The sequence below is a fragment of the Lissotriton helveticus genome, chromosome 2_1, assembly GCF_964261635.1.
Source record: "Lissotriton helveticus chromosome 2_1, aLisHel1.1, whole genome shotgun sequence".
Taxonomy (NCBI): Eukaryota; Metazoa; Chordata; class Amphibia; order Caudata; family Salamandridae; genus Lissotriton; species Lissotriton helveticus.
The window spans coordinates 1,985,200,752-1,985,220,089 of NC_136059.1; the positions used below are offsets into that span (position 1 = coordinate 1,985,200,752).

At 47.4% G+C, this 19,338-nt stretch overlaps 1 protein-coding gene across 4 annotated transcripts in view; it reads left to right on the plus strand.

The window, feature by feature from the left end:
• Nucleotides 1-19,338, plus strand: part of ARFIP1 (ARF interacting protein 1) — a 366,293-nt gene that overhangs the window by 71,018 nt on the left and 275,937 nt on the right. The gene's annotated exons all lie outside the window — the stretch shown is intronic.

The window sequence follows — 19,338 nt, forward strand, 5'->3', positions numbered from 1 at the left end:
GTTTATTTTGACTATATATTTTTTCAAATGTTAAATGAAAAAAAGTGATGATGGCAATCTTTTTCTATAAATGTTATTTGTCTTAAACTGCAGTAAGTGTAAAGGATATGACCCAACATTGTAGTTACATTGATTTTGAAACACAGGCCAGGGGAGGCGCAGCCGGACCCAATGGGGGCCCAGGTCAAACTCCGCCCGGAGGTGGGAGCCCTCCCCAACCTTCCGCAATAAAGTCTGCGAAAAAGGGGGCGAACTAGATTGGTTGCCCAGAGGTAGCCACTGGACCCCTTAATCAGGGGAGGAGGCAGCAAGCGGCACCTGTGTGACTGGCCAGAGCTGTGGGAGGAGATCAAAGCACGGAGCACTGGGCCAATTGGAGCCTCCCCCTTTTTGTTAAAGACACAAGCACCTCACCTGGTTTGCTGAGGATCTACTGCTGCACAGAGCAATGGCTGGGAGACGTGGGGCAGCTGGAAGGGACAAACGAAATGCCAGTGTGATTCAGGAAGATGCCGAGGGCCAACGAGGCCCCCGAAAAGGGTCCAAAGAGGCCCCGGGTGGTTTCTGGGCTAGGGTTTGATAAAGACCTCAAGGCACTACTTTATAAAGCCAGGGCTTTGGTGGCCCTCAAAGGAAAAACCTGAATGGATGAGCATATTGGGGGTTGAGGCCAACAAGAAGAAAGGAAAGCCAATGCAGGCGTCCGCACCCGCACCATCCCCCAAATGACGAGGAGGTAAGGTTGTGGCCCCAGAGAAGCCAAGCAAAAAAGTGAGCACCATGGCGGCCCACTGCATCCCCTGGGCTAAAGGCAAAGAGCACCAGATCTAGGAGTGGAGTCCTGGGCAAAGGCAGGGCGTCATCAGCACCAGAAGTACTGTCCGGATCGGACACAGAAGGGAGCAGCAGCGGCAATGAGGGTACTGTGGCCACCACGGTGGCCCCTCGAAAGTCATGCAGCGGGCGCAGTTTCACGACAGACAGCGATGTTGGTAAGCAACATGCACAGAGAGCAGGGGGCGGACAGCATGGAAAAGGGTGAGTGGGTCCAGCGAAAAGTAGGCCAGGACAAAGTGAATTTTGGGACACAGCTGAGAGTAAACTATCTAGCAATGCAGGGGCCTTGGCCCCTTCAGCCCCCTTGGCTAACAAGCCAGGGAGGGAATTATCAAGATTTTCAGGGCGAGGCATCAGAGGCAGAGGGAGGCACACCTGGCAGCTTGGGTGCCTTGGTGGCAAAGGCCTGGGCCGGGGTCCCATTTGGGGGGACCCTAATGGAATGCAGAAAACAATGGGGATGGCCAGGGACCAGATCACAGAGCAAAGAATAAAGGAGACCCTGAAGGAAAAAAAACAGGTGGGAGGCGGGAAAGCCTACAAGGGGAGAAGAGAAATGAGGGGGTGGCGACTGAGGAGACCACACAAGGAGGAAGGACAGAGCATGGTAGGGTCGGGACCCAGGGGGGAAACTGGCAAGTGAATACATACGCCCCTCCCCGGGGGACCCGCCCACCTACACAAAACTCCTAGGCCTGGCAAAACCTCATCCCGCTAGCAGTGAAAGAAAGGATTTGGAGAAAGGAGTATAAAGATATTTTCTCATTGTTGGAGGTGCGCCAAGCAGGATTAGACCTCACAATGCAGGACAAAAAAGATGAGGACAGGAGGGAGGGACAGACTGGTTAAGAGCGTTAAGGATGCTGGCATGCGTGTTCATAGAAAAGTTTCCCCAAAGGGCTGCAGCTTTAATTCTATACGAGCAGAAGGTAGATGACATGCAGCAAAAGTACCAGGTTGACACATGGCTGAAATATGATGAGGGCTTTAGGGAAAATATGCAGACATGGCCAGTGATGGAGTGGGACTGCCAAGAGATGGAGGGCTTCAGGACCCACATGGTGGCAGCCAGAGAAGGGCGCAGCACGCGCAAATCCAATTTCCGTCCCCCTGGGTTCAAAGGGAGATTTGAAGGTCAGTGACAAGGTTTCAAGGTTGCATGGTTTCAAGGGGAAAGGCCAGTATGGTGGCAAGGCAGGGAAATCCCATGTGGCGACATGTTGTGAATACGACAAAGAGGAATGTAAATGGGGGAACGCCTGCAGATTTAAGCACAGATGTGGTTCCTGTGGTGGAAACCACCCTGCTGTACAGTGCAGACAGTCGCAAGGGACAGGTGCCGGCAGAGGCGAAGGCAACACAAAGAAATAGCGGGCAGGGTGTGACAACACGAGGGGGGGGCAGTCAGGCGGCCCTCACTGCCTACTCCCATAAAAAATGTAGACTGACTCCATTACTAAGCTATTATCCCAAAAAGGCTGACGGACAGCGATTAGCGGAAAGTTTCAAGGTGGGCTTTATCATTCCCTACAGATGCCTGTTGTTTTCACAGGATAGCCACAACCTAAAGTCAATAGGAGACAACCCGCAAGCGGCTAGGCAGAAGGGAAACAAATGGAAGTTCTGCTGGGTAGAGTAGCCAGCCCAGTCCCTCTCCCCCCACTACAAAACGTGATGGTTTCCCCGTCTGGTGTGATACCCAAAAAGGAAGCAGGCAAGTTCAGGTTGATACATCCCTGTAACACCAACACGGTGATACCATCAATGATTGGTTAGATCAAGGGAACTGCTCAGTAGCCTACGCATCAGTGGATGGTGCAGTAGAACTGATCAGGCAAGCAGGAAAGGGGGCACTATTGGCGAAGGCAGACATAGGCTTTCCGCCTATTGCCGGTACACCCAGACAGCTACCACCTACGCTGTTTTCAGCTAGACAGAGAATATTACTACGTCAAATGTCTGACAATGGGCTGTTGCATATCATGTGCGTATTTTGAGGCATTTAGCGGGTTTTTGGACTGGGAGCTTGGGACACTTCACCCTGCAGGGGGGAGGGTCCACTACTTAGATGACTTCCTATTGATTGGTAGGGCAGGAACAGGGGGCTGTGCACACCTCCTCTGCCTTTTTATGGGCCTGGCACAAGAAATGGAGGTCCCACTCGCACAGGAAATAAACGAGGGCCCAACAACCAAATTGTCCTTTCTTGGGATAGAATTGCACTCAGTGGCTGGGACCTGCAAATTACCACCAGAGAAGGTGGAGGAGCTACACTAAATCATAGGTCGGCTACGGCAGCAAAAGAAGGCAATGCTAGATGAGATACAGCAGGTGCTTGGGGAAATTGAACTTCGCCACAAGAGTGGTCCCAGCGGGGCACTTTTTTGCCAGATGCCTGACCTGGCTGACTAAGGGCATGACACAGAGAATCACAGGGTTCGCCTCACGCAAGGAGTGAAAGAGAACCTGGGGCAATGGGACACCTTCCTGGCCAAATTTAACGGTACCCTCATGTTGCAAGAACCATGGTTGCCCACTGACCAACTAGAACTTGGGGACCGCATGGGCAGCAGGGGCATGGGCAGACATCTGGCATCAGAATGGGACTGCAGGCAACACCTCCTTGCTGGAACTATTAGCCATTGTAGTAGCATTCACCATATGGGGCCCCAAACTGGGTAACAAGCAGATAATCCTATGGTCAGATAACCACAGAGTAGTGCAGGCAATCAACTTGGGTACAGCGAGATGCCCGGCGGTGGTCAACCGACTGTGGAAGCTAGTAGACAGCCAGCTGAAGCAAACCTAGCGATTAGGGTGAGACACATCGCTGGGATAGACAACTCAATAGCGGATGCCATTTCTCGTTTTCAGTAGAGCAGGTTCAGGGAACTCGCCCTGGATGCAGACCAGGCGATAACGCCAGTGCTGGAAGAACTGTGGGCAATAGTGGACCCGGAATAAGAAAATTATTAGACAACGCACTGGCCCCCAAAACAGCGAACAGCTATCGTGAGTGCTGGGCAACCTTTGCTGACATAACAGGCATCAAGGGGGGACGGATGGCAGGACAAGATGAGGTGACAGCGTTCTTAGACTGGGCATTCCAGAGCGGAAAAACTAGAACATGGGCCCAAGCACACCTGAGCTCAGTGGCATACTACACCATACTGGCATCAGGGAGAGATCCCATGGGGTCATTTATTTGCAAAATGGCCTTAAAAGGCTAGGGCAGACTGCATCACAAGGAAAGGATAGCTGGCTGCCTATTTATTCTACGATCCTAAAACAGGTAATCTGCGCATTAGATGAGGTATGCAGTAGTGACCTGGAAATTAAGCTATTCACTTGCATTCTTCAGGCCTACAGGGTCAGCAAGATAGTGAACCCTGTGAAAGGGAACCCGGGGACTACTTTCATACGCCGTTGGACGTGAGTATTGGGGTAGGGTATATGATAATCCACTTACTCCGGTCAAAAACAGACTACGCAGGCAAAGGGAAGTTTACTAGGATCGAGTGCATCAGGACAACATGTGCTGTCCAGTGTGCCTCGTCCAGGACTATATGCTACAGGGGGGGCCCAGCACTGGGGCCGTTATTGGCACATAGGAATGGGTCATGCTTAAGCCGGGTTCAGTTCATAGCAATAATGCCGAAAACACTGGAAAGGGCTAGGGTTTCACCAAGGGCATTCAGGTTACACTCGTTCAGCATAGGGGTGGCTACAATGGCGGCGGACCTTGGGTTGGGCATGGATCAGATCAAAGCAATAGGTCGCTGGGCGTCTGGCGCTTTCAAATGTTACATATGCCCCTCAGTTAACTGAGTCTGGTTTCTCACCCCGCCATCGTCTAAGTCCTTCGGAGCAGCTCAAGAAAGTCTGCATCGTGGGGCACTAATACATAACGCATGCGCAATGGTGGGCGACGGCAAAGCGTTCATTCGGTGGAATCTGTCCCAGCCAGATCACTTCTGTGTTCCGGAGCCAATCAGGAAAGAAGTAGGACCAGCTGCTGCCCGCAGTGCATAGGGCACTGGGACAAGGTGGCAGGCCAGGCGCAGTAGTGGTCCTCCTGGGGGGAACGATCTGGTAGCCATGGGGAGGAGAGGCCTGTTGGGAAAAAATGTTCGCAGGCCTTGTAGCTCTAGCGAAATTAGTCCGAAATTAGTCCACCCGGCAGAGATAATTTTTCAGGAATAATAGTGCGCAGGCCATGGAGGGGGACCATAGACCAGGGAGTGTTTGAAAAATCCAGGCCCAAATTAAACATTACCATGGCAAAAATATGCAGGGCCAATAGCTGGGGTTTCTTAAGGCACACCTTCATTAACGTGAGATCCCCGGGTTATCACTTGGAAGATGGAGACACCATTGCTCCAGTCCCATGACATCAGTGATGGTACTGGCACAAGAAAGGAGGCTTTGTAGAAAGTACCGTATTAGGAGAAAATAAAAGAAAATATCTCTGCTCACAATGTGGTAAAGTGTAAATCACTGCATCAACAGTAGTTTTGTAGTTCTAGAAGTATTGTGACCTATATATTCATGTGCAACACTGAACATTAATTTAAATTCCGTAGCAACGTTTTGGAAGCTGCGACCTCCAACATGAAAAGTGATAAGATATTGGGAATGCATGAGTTAACAGTCCTAATGTGAAACATTATTTCAACAAAGATAATTTTTTTTAAAAAGACGAATACAATTTTTTTGACCAACACTGCAAGCATATTCTTATATTACATAAAAGTGTTGAGAGCCAAGCAGCCTGTTAGATCACCAAGCTCACATATTACCAATTTGCATTTGTACAGATGCTCACATCTGTGAAACTAGTCTATAATAGCCATCAGTAGTCTAACACAAAATTGTCCCCACCAAATGAAATGGTTTACCATAGGATAAACCAATTTTAAAAAACATTCTTGGTTATTTATTAGGTCATTTTTCAGTCCATTTTGTATGTTGTAATATCTGATGGTTGGATATTGAAGAATTTTGTATTGTATATAAAGTATGTTCTTTTTAATTAATTGGTGTACTTTGGTGGACCTCCGTCGGAGTTCCATAACAAAATAAAATAAATTGAATTGAACACAAAATTGTAAACCCATCTAGACCAAGTATTCGCTACGACAGCATGGAATATGAATGCACTCCTACCATGTTATTTTGCCACAAGTATAATACTGACAGTGGCCGTAACCAAGACATGCAAGAAAAATCTTTTTTTTTTTTTTTTTTTAAAACAAGCTGAACATCGCTATAGAAGTCGGACTATTACGGATCTCAAAGCACGATGGTGGCCGTGTGAAATGGCTGGGAGCAGCGCTCCATCCCACCAGAGCCTGAAACCACAGAGATCATCCCTCCTCATTGAAGCAGTTGCCCTGGAGCAGTTCTCCGCTTCTGCCGATTACTGTGGCAGCTGAGAGAGGTAGGCGGGTGGAGCAGAGGTCGCATAGCGGCAGGGAAACTGCTGCTGTGGGCCCTGATATTCCTCGAGGGTGCGGTTAGTTGCAGGGAAAATCAACCCTGTAGAGCAGCAGAGTGCTTTATGGGAATAAAGAGCCCAGGCTTGAGTACGGGCGGTTTAAGGCCAGAGGCACTGCAAAGTCAGCTGTCGGGGGCACTGGCAGTAGTACTGGTATTGGATGTGGGAAGCAAAGCAGGAGCTCCCGGCTGGGAGCTTCGGCAAGTGCTAACAAGCATTTACAATGCAACGGTTTCGCCTTCGAAAAAGTTAGAGCTATTGGCATTGTAAATGACAACATTTTTATTTATGTGTTGGTTTTCAAAACAGATAAATAAATGGCACTGTCATTTACAATGCCAATAGCTTAATCTCTCGCAAATGCCACACACAAACACACAGACCCACACAGAGTCCCACACACATACATACCTACAGAGCCACACACACAGAGCCGCACACTTCCAGTAGTCGGTGGGCAGCGTGGAGCAGACCAGCACCCAGCCTGACAGGGCCAGCAGGAAGGCCACGATCTCCCCCGCCATGCTGGCCATGGTCACCGGCGAGGGTCACAGGTGTCAGAGCTGAGGGCACGGGTGAGAGCTCAGGGCAGGGGTAAGAGCTGAGGGCAGAGGGGTGAGAGCTGAGGGCAGAGGGGTGAGAGCTGAGGGCATAGGGGTGAGAGCTGAGGGCAGAGGGGTGAGAGCTGAGGGCTTAGGAAGAGCTGAGGGCACAGGGCAGGGTAAGAGCTGAGGGCACAGGGGTAAGAGCTGAGGACACAGGGGTAAGAGTTGAGGACACAGGGGTAAGAGCTGAGGACACAGGGGTAAGAGCTGAGGACACAGGGGTAAGAGCTGAGGACAGAGGGGTAAGAGCGGAGGGGTAAGAGCGGAGGGGTAAGAGCGGAGGGCAGAGGGGTAAGAGCGGAGGGCAGAGGGGTAAGAGCTGAGGACAGAGGGGTAAGAGCTGAGGACAGAGGGGTAAGAGCGGAGGGCGGAGGGGTAAGAGCGGAGGGCGGAGGGGTAAGAGCGGAGGGGTAAGAGCGGAGGGCAGAGGGGTAAGAGCGGAGGGCACAGGGGTAAGAGCAGAGGGCACAGGGGTAAGAGCAGAGGGCACAGGGGTAAGAGCTGAGGGCACAGGGGTAAGAGCTGAGGGAACAGGGGTAAGAGCTGAGGGCACACTGGTAAGAGCTGAGGGCACAGGGGTAAGAGCTGAGGGCACAGGTAAAAGCGGAGGGCACAGGGGTAAGAGCTGAGGGCACAGGGGTAAGAGCTGAGGGCACAGGGGTAAGAGCTGAGGGCACAGGTAAGAGCGGAGGGCACAGGGGTAAGAGCGGAGGGCACAGGGGTAAGAGCTGAGGGCACAGGGGTAAGAGCTGAGGGCACAGGGGTAGGAGCTGAGGGCACAGGAGTCAGTGAGGGCACAGGTTAGGGCAGCGTGGTGAGGGCTGGAGGCCTGGGTTGAGGGCAGAGGGCACAGGTGCCAGAAGTGAGGGCCTAGGAAGAGCTGAGGGCAGAGGGGTAAGAGCTGAGAGTACAGGGGTAAGAAGTGAGTGGGGGCATGGGGTGAGATCAGATGGCAAAGCAGCAACTTTGGCCTCTGCATTGTCTGAAATAATAGTAAAAATGTCTCCCTAGTGCTCGTTTAGTGCCTTTGGTACTTAAATCCAGCAACTCCAACAGGTAATGAGCCAAGGAAACCACCCTTGCCTCTATGAGACGATCAATCTGTTGCTGTCCCACCACTAGTTGCATGTGCTACTTCTGTGTGGGTGCACTCTTTGACACAAAGTCACTTTCTACAGCCTTGTGTGGGTTTGAGGCGTGTCAGGTGCCTGCATGGCATAAATGTTCCCATTACAAAAATTCGTGAGCACTTCTCAAGACTGTGTTGTGGTCCGCAATTGAAAATATGTGCTAATCATTAATATGCGATGGTTATTATAGGCGATATTACACGTATTTGTCCTATTGGTCACGCTTACAGTGTCCAGTTCCTGAACGCAGATTCTACAGGATGTTCGGAACAGGCAACTTAGTTAACAAATAAGACATAAGCAAAATATAAATCATTTCTGCATACATATATACTGACATGATGCTTGGTAAAATTACGTTCGATTGATTAAAACCCTCTATATAAAACCCCATATGTATATTTAAGTGTCAATATTTATATGGTCTACTGTCCACATCCTCGGTCATATTTTCCTCATTGCTTCGTCCTCGGATTCTTGTTCACCATCGCTCTACACCTGTTAACAGTATCCCGCAGCTCAGCTGCCATCCATTTCCCGTCTTTCCCTCCAGTGTTGATTTATCTTCGCGGCTTATTTCGATTCCCCTTTTCAACAGACCCACGATTGCCAACTCTTCTATGCTTCCCGCTTTCATAGAGTACTTTCTATTAACATACGCGCTCTTTCGCCAATGCTTAATTGTGTTTCTTTATCACCCACTTGTTTCTCCAACACAACGCTTTCTACTGCGCACTCTTAAAACCCTGTTTCGCTCCCACCACTTTACTCAGACTACATGTGAATCTCGCTTCTCGGTCTCCTCTTCGATTCTATCTTCACTTCAGTCTCCTGACTGGCCTCACTTCTTGTCCCATTCACTTTCTGATGGTCCCCTCACTTACCGACTCTTGGATACCACGTTCTCCCCCCTACCATCCAGGTATCCTCCAAGTTTGTATCTGTAACGTGTAAGTATGTAAATTTACTCATGTACTTGGTTCTATCGTAAAGCGCTCCGACACCTTTGGGTAAAGTCCGCGCTATATAAAGTTGCATAGATAAATAGATACAATTTCCCCCGTTGCTTTTTATTCTACTCGCTGAGCCTTTCCTTCTGCACTCACCCATTCGCTCGCTGTGTGGCTGAAAGTGTAGAGCGCTACTTGGCTGGCTACGTCCAGAATTCCCCGAATATAGGGATCATGTCTACGCAGAGCAGCCAAGCTAATGTCCAAGCCCTTCTCCAGGAGCAGTCCGCTCACCGCTACCCCAGAGGCAGCCATCTTCCCCTCAGCAGGCACCGGCGCCATGAAAATGGAATAAACTGTGGTGTTAAACGCAAAGTTTGTGCTCTTGAGATCTCTGCATTTACTCGAGTGTTTTCAATAGGTGTAGTTTGATTTGTTGTACGTTTTTTCCTAAGCAAAAACAATAACACATAAGCTTTTTCATGCCCTCCTTTCTCTCTGTTTTGCATTTCTTCACTTCCTCCTTATTTCTCCCTTTCTCTCTCTTGCTCGGAGTCTAAATCTGATAATGAAAGATAAATCCTGCTTCCCAGAAATTAGTGCCAGCATTACCACCTGGCCTGGGTATATTAAGCACTGGTCCTGGCTGCAGGCTAAATGGTCGGCTAATTCCTGGAAGTGAGGGAAGTTCCATTTCCTTATGGACATATCACAGTATCACACAGGCTCTCATCAGAGCAGCCCTGCTCCTCCCTGACGGCCTCAGTGTCTGGGTACCCTTAGGGGTGATAAATCGAGCTTTACAAATCTGGAATTATTATTATTATTGTTCCACACCCTATACCTCACCGAGTTAAGCATCCGTTGCTGACATCCGCGTGGGCTGCAGATGTTGTCTTTCAATTGAAGGCAGAACAATTCGGCCTTTCATCCTTCGGAGGTCAATACTGTGAATTGAATTCAACTGGGAAACAGTAACAGCTGGTGTAGGTTTAACACCCAGCTCCATGTCATCAGGGCACTGGGTTTTCAAAACTGGTCTTTTCTGTTCCGAACAAGTGTATTGAGACATGCAAGTCCTATTGGGTTAATGGAAGCAATGCATGACTACATCTCCCAGAAGGCAATGGGAATCGAATGAAAAACAACGGACTGAAAACGGAATAAACTGTGGTGTTAAACGCAGCATGAAAACAAGTTACCTCTAATTATTACAGTACTGTCCCACAGCCATATGCTCTTCTTTGGTCATGTCTGAGTGGAAGTCTAATATCACTAACGCCCCCAATCCCAATCCTCGTCACACTGCTGAGGCATCAATAAGCCACGGGGACCGGGGGAAGGCCTTCTGTTTAGAGAGGCCGCTGCGGCCCCTCCATCTGCCTGTGACTGCCGCGCGGCGCGGTTCCCATCAGGCCTGCTCTTTCATCCGATCGCAAACAGAATCTCCGTGCAGCGCCTTGACATCCATCATTACCGGCGCTGCCCCGAGGCGCTGCGGGGCACGCAGTGCCGGTAGGGCCCAGCGAGGGGTAGGGGACGGGTGAGGAGACAGACACTCCGACAGGAAGCGCAGCTGGCAGGGGGTCCACACACCTCCTCCTTCTCATTCAGAATAAATGCAGCAACATGTCCCTGTGTTCTTCAAGCTGTTCTCTGGTGCTCGGGCTGGAACACGGCTCAGACGTTGTAAAAAGTTACACTATCTACTTGTTAGATAATTGACAAAATGTGGACAGATTTCGCCATTTCAACATGGCCGCTGATTTTACACATTAAGAGAAGCCTCTCGAACTGTGATTCTTTCAGTATCATTGCCACACGCCCACCGCCGCGATGACGATCGGAAAAGGGTGGAGAGGGAAAAAATCGCGGGAACGCCCACGAATCTGGTCCGGCCATGACGGACAGATCTCTGTTCCAATGGCTAGCCTCCATTTATGGAGCTAGCCAATGGGACAGAGGGCGTATTCCAAAGCCACATATTATTCTCATTAGGTTTTCACCTGCGTGAAAAGCCTGCGCAGGCTTTCACTTAGGCGAAACCTAAAAAGGACAAAAACAACCAAATTGGAGGTGAAGATCGACTCGGTGAGCCTTCACCTGTCCAGACCCTCCAGGCCCTCCATTGGGGATTTCCTTAAGAACTCTGGTGGGGAGCAGAGGCAAGTGACTTGTGTAAGTGGGGTGGGTGCTCTTCCGGGAACAAAGGAGCTTGCATCCTGCAGGCACGATCAAGCAGCAAGTGAGAGGGATGAGCAGGGAGAAGTGCTATTTCTCCCTTCCCTCAAAACAACTCAGGAAGGGAATAGGTCTAGCCATCCCTTGCAGCCAGTGCTGGACTTCAGTCCATGGTTGAGGGATATCAGCATGTTAGTAGAGCCCCGATAGTTGAGACTGGGGGACTATGTAGGGACTACAAGAAAACCATAATCTCGAGTGAGGGAAGGGCAGCAGGCAGGAGAAATCCCAGAAGACGTTTCTTTCAATTCTGAAAGGGCACGCCGGGCAAAAAGAGATAAGATCTATTGCAAGAAAAAGAGTTCTGATTTAAGAAAAAGAAGGTTAGATCCCGACACAGTGGAGTGGTTTTTCTCAGTGCCGGGTGGTTCAAACTGGTTGGATGATCTTGATTCTTGGGAGGGGAGGACAAAGGCAGTACATTGAGCAACTTAAGTGATACACCTGAGGGCAATATCCAACTAACAGCTAGATGGATTCCTGGGAAGAACAGAAAGAAAGTGGGTCCTGGAGGAGATTTGAAGTAGGATTATTCAACACCAGCATCACAGTATCTAAGGCGAGCTACTACGGAGTTCCAAGATCAGCCAACCCAGGGCCCCTTAGTGGAAGTACCAACTTTGGAGGCCATTTATCAATGCATATCATTGGCACATATAGAGGAGACTCGGGCCGATACTCGCAGCGTTTGGGCTAGACTAGGAAGTTACAGGGAGCAATATGAAAGGTCGCTAAAATGTGCTCTGCGATATCAGAAAGGGTGTCTGTAGAAATTAGGCCCTCTGTACTGGAGATGGCTTTAGTAGCCATGAGGGGACAAGTAGAGGTGGATGAGGCTCAGCTGATTGATACTGAATAGAAGCTGGAAGATTTAGCAAATCGGCAACGCTTTAATAACCTGTGAATCCTATAGGTGGGCAAGGCCTGGAAGGGAATGATGTGCAGATGTTTGTAGTCCATCTGTTTCAGGCGGCCTTCCGCAAGCTCGAGGGTTGGAACTGGGACCATGAAATTCAAAGAGCAAACAGTATCCCGTCCACGAGGAAATACCCGAATCATTAGACATAGAAATGTAGAGCTAGGTTGGTCTTTTTTGGGAATTTTTATCTTAAGACAGGTGGTTTTCAAGAAAGTTCCACCAGACTCCAAGTGCAGCATGGATAGTTGCTCCTTGGTTGTGAAGCAGGATTTTTGTCACATGACGGTCGAAAGTCGCTGGAGGCTTAGGCAGTTGATTAAGCATTTTTAGGAGAAGGGAACAAAGGCATTCCTGATGAATCCAGCCAGGTTAAAGGTGATCAGGAATGATAAAACTCATGAGTTAACATCAGAAATTAAAGTCAAAGAGTTTTTAGAGAATATGAATTAATGAACTAATGATCTAATGAATTTAGGAACTAATAGGGTCATGCATGCTCAGACACAATATATTTAATAAATTTTTTAAGACCTTTTTTTGTATTTGCATTATAGTCTGCAATAATATTGATGATCAAAGTTTTGGGAACATTAGACTAGGGTGCAGAAACCATCTTCAGACTATTAATGGGTCTGTATGCTTCACAAGGGTGGAACGGGGGAGTGGGGAGGAGGAGTGAGGAGTTTGAGGGTGCAGAGTGGGTAGTCAGGGGACTGGAGGGTGGTAGGCACCTTACCAAAAAAAGAAGCAAACACAAGAGTCATCAGATGGAGTTCTTGATTAGGGATGTTGAAACTTGGCATATTACATGCAAGCAAGCAAGGCTGAATGAAATATGCAGTGTTGGGTGGAGGGTATTATGTTGTCTGGGGTTCCACTTTAACATATGAAGTCAAAGATGCAGGCTAAGGAAATATGCATATGTGCTGCCAATGTATGTGGTTTAAATGACAGAACAAAAAAGCAGAATGTTGCTGAGGTGTTTAGAACCATAGGGTTAGACTTTATTTCTGAGAAAGAAACGCATATACATTGGGACAAAATAGAATGGTTACAGATCATGGGCTATTCTCTCTTGGTGTGCACTATATAAGGCTCCTCCACGAGGTGGGGGTGGGGGGGTAGCAATCTTAAACAAAAGAAACAATTGATGGACGGAATGCTGGACAATGCAAACATTCACCCCCAGTCGCAAGGATCTGGGTTAAATCCATCATTCTTTTGCTCACCACACCACCCCAGTTTGGACCCGGCCATATGCAAATCAGTCTTGACCCTGTTCGTTATGGGAACAGTCCAGCCCGAACCGCCAATCCAGGTCCTCCCTGGACCGGAACCAAGCATCCCGGGACTGGTTTCAGAGCATCACCCTTCATCAGCCAGGCTAGCTTGAATCCAGTGGTGTAGTGAGTGTAATTTGTTTGGGCTGGGCCAGATCGAAGGTATCAAAGCGCTATGCTATAATCCAACTTCCAGACTTTAAATAATGGGGTGGAATCCAAAAAGAACCTGATTACAAAAAGGACAAGGCAAGGATGTCCCTGTACACCCTTCCTTTTTGTACTGTATATTGACCCTTTCATCAACCGACTTGTAAGAAATTTTGCTATAAGTCCAGTTTGACACCAGAGTTCTGGCATATGCAGTCGATATTGCCTTGCTAACGCCAGAAACCTTTACATGCTCTGGCTGAAATAGAAAGGATGCCAAGCTGGTAAGGGTGATTTCAAGCTATCATCTGAATAAAGGGAAACCCAGATAGTTTGCACCAGTAGTATAGTAATGACTGATAGCTGAAGAGTAGAGTGTGTGACTTATGTAGGTATTAAGATTTCTGCTATAGTGGAGAAAATTATAGCAGTAAACTCCACCCCAATATTGGGGAAAGGCAGGCAGGATCTGAGGAAAATTAATAGCTTAATAGCTTACACTTAACTATAGCAGGCAGATGTAATGTGGTGAAAATTATTATCTGGCCTAAGGTTGTATACTTATTTTTGAGCAATACCACTAGAAGTTAAGTGGCTCAAAAAGCTAAATGCTATTTGTACTCCTTTTATATAGCAGTGCAAAAGTGCTCCTCTGAGAGCTTGAAGATAAATGGTGCTGCCTAGAAACTGGCGCGGGAGCCCCAAATTTTAAGTATTATTACTGGTCATCACTGTTGCAACATATGGGGATTCTCATCGCAGAGAGAGGGGAAATTACTCCACCACGCTAAGAGCTACCGTCCATCTGTTAAGTGACACTGGGAGTGCACGCTAAGGGATGTTTTACAAGGAACATTGAGTATTGTTACTATAACAAAAGTTATGTTTGGAACAGTTGGAGCCGCCTTTAAGGCCTTAAAGCAGCTTAAGACTAAAATGACATTTACAAAACATTATAAATCTACCCCGTTGTGGCTATCTTCTATCTTACCGTCAATAGTTCATGATAGAATCTTTAACCTATGGGAACAAGCAGGGGTGGTACGACTTGAAGGGGTTTATTGAGTCAGTCAGGGTCAACTACACATGTTTAGTGGTCTCCAGATAAAGCTTGGCCTGGCATGGAAAGCTTTAATTACTTGCAGATTAGGCACCTACTCTTAAGTAGGTCTATTCTGCTTTCGAACTTATTATGGAGAGAAGCTGGATTGGGCAAAACTATAAAGTACTGATCGATGTGGCTTTAGACACTGTTGAGTGCCATGCAGGCAGATGGAACGAAAGGCAGGGGATTCAGCGTATAGACCTGCAGAAATTGCTTGAGGTGGGCATGGGAGTGCTGCTTTAAGCGAGTCTGAGGAGCCAGCATTATAAGACTATTTCTAGCCTATATCATACTAGAAAAGTAACAATATATCCTTTGGTTGGCAAATACTGAGAGAACTCTTACTCATCCACTCACCTAAATCGCACACTTTCAATCATGGGGGAATACAGTACCAATTGAAAAAGCTGTGTGCCAGTGCACCAAAAATTTTTGGGAAATGTTATGTATCAATTTATTAAAAGCATATAAAACAATTGTAGCAAATTAAAAAACAGGTAATCATACATAGTATATTGATGTTCAAAATCAAAAAAAGTCCCCTTTAAATAAGCAAATGAACAAAATCAATAACAAAGACAATTAGACAAGAGTATTAAAAAGACACTACACTTTTTCATAAAGTGACCATATCTGTATGAGGTAACGTTGGGGCTGGAACCTGATGTACAAAAGAAAATCAATATCCAGTGTGGCAGCCTACTGTGCGGATTATGGTTCTATGGCGTTGACGCGTTTCGATGGTATTATCTTGAATTAAACCATCTTTATCAACAATAAAGATGTTACTCTTGGATGATATCTACAATTAAAAACATACAATTATTACATATAGAAAATAACCAAAACGAACAATACAAACAGAATTTTTCAATCACATGATTAATCTGTTAAATTATTAAAATGTACATCTAAAACTACAACAAGTTGATTACAAAGTTCATGACATCACTGCTTTAACAATTACCTCCAAATCCCTCCATACGTATCACATAACACATTCATAAATACACACTCTGTTTCACCAATTGGCAGCCCACTATGAACCCATACATGAGTGGCCATTTTCTCACCTTAAAAAGTAGCTTGACCAAAGTGCAGAAGCCCCATCTATCCTGAAACTCATTGTCGGGGAATATAACATGCTTCTCCCAACATCAGAGATTTTCTTTTTCTCCAAAAAACACTAAATAAAGACCAGAAATAGTGTCTCAGAACCAGCATATTGCATTTTATTATGCCTCTTTTCTCCTAATTTGGCCCTAGTCACTTGTAAATAAGATCCTATCTAACCTTATATAAGGATCAATACGAAATGAATGAATGAGGAAGCTTTTATAAAGCACCTGGTTACCCGAGGGCATCCCAGTGCTAGAGAACACTAAATCAGACTCATAACATATCAAGGGAAAATAAAAGTCTTGAGCTGTTTACGGAAATGCTGGTAATTAGACTGGGAGGGGATATGGAGGGGAACACAATTCCACAACTTGGCAGCACTATATGAGAACATACGGCCTCCACTTCTTGTATGCTTGACTTTTGGAACTATTAGGAGGAGCTTACCCTCTGATCTAAGGGCTCTTTTGGGCTGGTAGGGAAGAATCATAGCCTGAATCAGAGAGGATCCTTTTCCTGCCAGTGATTTATGTGTGCTGCACATAGCCTTAAATGTAATCCTTTTTAGGTCTCGCCTGTCGATGCGCATGCGCATCGAGCTTGCGAGCCTATTGCGGCTTAAACAACTTTTAACTGAGAAGCAAGGAATCGTGGCGATTCCTTGCAGTGCCCGTGACTTTTAAGCTCAATGCGCATGTGCATTGAGCTTAAAAGCGCGTGCACAGCCGCAATCGCCGTCAGCCGCATTCCTCCGACACCTTTTGAAGTGAAGCTTAGCTTCACTTCAAAGGCCCGGCTTCTTAACACCCACATGCCGCTCTCCCCGCTCCGCCCCCTCCCCTGCCCGCCTTGTGCATTTCTCCCGACTGACTGTCTGCTCTCTGTAAGCCCGGCTTCTTAACACCCACATGCCGCTCTCCCTGCTCCGCCCCCTCCCCTGCCCGCCGTGTGCATTTCTCCTCCACCCCCTCCCCACAGCAATGCCCTCCGTCTTGTGTTCTCATTCCCGCCACCCTTTTAAATTCAACTGCTTTCAATCCAACAGAAAGCTTTTACCAACGCAGCACTGTAATCCCGTTCAGAGGCCTTACATGTCATCACGTGATTGAGTAATTTCATTCGATGCATTGAAAGGAATTCTGAGGACATTGTAAACCTCAGCTCGGTTTTATTTTATTTTAACTTCAAGAATGCTTTCTGCCGTAGCTGTTTGTTTATAGGACACTTTTGGTGAATCTTATAAACATCCTCTGCCTCTGCCTTTCCTTTGTTGTCGCGCCTCTCACAACAGCCCCTGACCCTCCCACTCCCCCACCACAGAGCGTGTCTCAAGTCCGCACTTTCACGGCCGTGTCTCTTTCACGGCCAATGCTTGTCTTGACATTTTTCGTAGAACATTGAAATATTGCTGTTGGACATTTTTAATTAAAGCATGTGTAAAAATGATAGCAAGACATCTGCATTCATGTAATTTAACCTTAAAAAGCATGGGTCGGCAGGGCCTTGGAAAACGTGCATTATGTGCTCGCTGCATAATATACCGAAAATGGACACATCTACAGATAAATAGACATAAACATACAAGGAGCGTGTCTCTCGGCCGCACTTTCACTTTTACGGCCGTGTCTCTTTCACGGCCAATGCTTTTCTTGACATTTTTCGTAGAACATTGAAATATTGCTGCGACACATTTTCAGCAGAAATGATGGTACACTGCAAGGATCTTATTTCAAAAGACAGCCAGGAGCATGTGATGTGGAGAGAATATCAATTCATATATTTTTAATGTTTGCATCTAAGCGTCATTTAACTGGCATTTTAAGTTTCCTCTTTGTTTATGACAAGAACGGGTTGGAAGTCTGTCTTTGGGAAATCCTCGCTAATGGCAAATTCAGAAATTCAGTTCCTGCAAATATGCAGCCAGCTTCTGTTCACTATCCCACTTCTCATTTTAACACATAATTTTATTTTCTGCAAAAACATATGACAGTATACATTTAATTTCTTCAAAAACGTGTTTAATAACTTTCATTTTTTTATTACAAGTGCACTCGCTCTACACCGCGCCCGTGTGATCTCTCCAGCTGGTGCACAGCAGTGCATTCAAGCCGCTTTCAAGTCATGCAAACATGGGTGGGCCCTGGCGGGAGAAAGTGTGAAGGACGAAATATAACCCTAGCCCTTTCTGCTGAGTCACAACACACTGCTGGAACAGTTGGCAGCATTACCTATCTCTGCTCCTCCACCCTCTCGCTCCGCCCTGAGCAAACCGCGTCCACCATCTGCGAGATGAAGGAGTGTTGCACCCTGCTAGTGTGAAAGCTCCCGAATGCCCTGGTAATTGCTGACTGTTGCTGCTCCTGCACTGTCGCCGTGTACACTGTCACAACAGACGATAACAGTTTATTTCAGGAAGTGCTCACGCATTCACCACCTTTGAACAGCTCAACCCACAACAGACTCACTTTAGATTATGATTGTGATACAACATGGTAGAGTTCTATGCCCGGCTTCACCTCCGGGACAGTTTGTGTGCTCCTCTGCAATTCTGGTTTTGGTCTTTCCTCGCCATCTGCTGCTTGCCCATTCACATCCCTGCCCCCCCCCTTCTCTATGTTACTCTTCCAACCAAATGCTTTTTTCCACCATTTGCTTACATCCCGAACACCCATCCCCTCCATCGCTGCTTCCTCTGAGCCTCTTCCCACTGCAAACAAAACAAACATTGGCATAGCCCACCAGGTCTCGCTTTTGGGACCTTCTAAGTCATTTCTGATGGAGAGAGAGTCATTTTTTTAGACCCCCCACTCTATTCTTTCTCACCCTTTCTCTCTCTTGCTCCTTCTCCCACTCCCATTCCCTCTTCCCCCCTCCTTCCCTCACTCTCTCGCTCTCTTCCTTCTCTCTCTTTCTTTCTCCCCCTCTCTCCTCCCTCCCTCCCCTCTCTCTCTCTTTCTCTCCCTCCTTCTTACCTCCCCTCTCTCCACCCTCTCTTGCCCCTTCCTTCTCTCTCTCTTGCTCCCTCTCCCCTTCCCTCTTCCCTCCCTCCATCTCTCGGCCCTTCTTTCTCTCTCTCCCTCTTCCCTCCCTCTCCTCTCTCTCTCTCTCTCCCCTTCCTTCTCTCTCTCACCCTCTTGCCTCCCATCCCTACCTCACTCTCCCTCCCCCTTCCTTCTCTTTCTCTCTCCCTCACCCTTCTCCTTTCCTTCTCTCTGTCTCTCGTATATTCAGTGCTTTTCAGGTACATTTGCAAAATATACTTTTGTGACCTCTGTCACATGAAACTAGGGTGATTCTTCTCTTGTAGTTGCTTTCTTGATCTAACATGGTTGTTTTCTGCAGTGAGAAGATAAGAGCGCACGTTCCCCGAATGTCTGAGCTGGGTTCCGGGTCTTCCCGGCTGTGATTGGTTGTAAGGTGGAACACAAACAGAGGCAGAAGTTACACAGTGATGTTTCCCATATGCCGTTAAATGAGAAGGGGATGTTGATGAATAAACACGTTA